The 973-nt window shown below is 48.7% G+C and overlaps 1 pseudogene across 1 annotated transcript; it reads left to right on the top strand.

Moving 5' to 3' along the window:
- The first annotated feature begins 273 nt into the window (after positions 1–273).
- Positions 274–763, top strand: LOC128567985 (keratin-associated protein 13-1-like; annotated as a pseudogene). Its single transcript, XR_008374966.1, has one exon. The product of XR_008374966.1 is annotated as a keratin-associated protein 13-1-like (transcript).
- Positions 764–973: the final 210 nt, after the last annotated feature.

Raw genomic sequence — 973 nt, 5'->3', positions numbered from 1 at the left:
ACTTACAGAAACAGGCAGGCAGCGCAAGGCAGAGGAAAGGCCTTGCCGTGGTAAGATGGGCGTTGATGTAAAGCCCTCGCATCATTCCTGACACAGAAGTTCATGGGCTTTGTGCTGCAACACAATTATACATCCATAAATACAATATGTGGAAACTATGTAAGCACAATTACAGAGATTAATGAGTTGTATATTTGTAAATGATGGAGCATAAACATGTGGTGGGGACCACACCTAGGCCTGAGAGCATATGAATGCCAGCAACGAGAATCTTCTCAATTACACTCAGCTGAACTCACATCTCCCATCAACATGCCCTACTGTTGCCCTGGAAACTTCTCCTCTGGCTCCTTCAGGGGCTACCAGCACTACCCAGGCATCTCCTGTGGCTCTTCTTACCCCAGCAACCTGGTCTACAGCACAGACCTCTGCTCTCCCAGCACCTGCCAGCTGGGGTCCTCCCTCTACACCGGCTGTCAGGAGGCCTGCTGTGAGTACCAGCTGCCAGATATCCTGCTACCACCCGAGGACCTCCTTGCTCTGCAGTCCCTGCCAGATGACTTACCCTGGATCTCTGGGCTATGGGTACAGGAGCTGCTACTCCCTAGACTACAGGTCCAGTGGCTTTAGACCCCTGGGTTGTGGAGGCTCTGGCTTCCCTTCCCTGGGCTATAGATCCAGATTCTGTTACCCAAACTACTGGGCTTCTAGAACCTGTCAGTCTTCTTGTTACAGACCAATCTGTGGATCCCACTTCTATTAATTCTCTTGCTAAGCATCTAGGTCCTGAGATCAAAGTCAATATTCTGTGTGGCTGTTGTTTTCCTTCTCTGGTTACTAGATACTGGTTGCCACTATCCTTTTATTCTTCCACCACGAGCTTCTTGCATCACCAGCTTCTGGCACACTCTGAAATTATTAACCTAACCTTGTGTCCTCATATCTGTACTATTGGTAGAATGTATGCTATTTG

This window comes from Nycticebus coucang, chromosome 16, assembly GCF_027406575.1.
Source record: "Nycticebus coucang isolate mNycCou1 chromosome 16, mNycCou1.pri, whole genome shotgun sequence".
NCBI lineage: Eukaryota > Metazoa > Chordata > Mammalia > Primates > Lorisidae > Nycticebus > Nycticebus coucang.
This window is presented reverse-complemented; position numbering and strand designations above follow the sequence as displayed.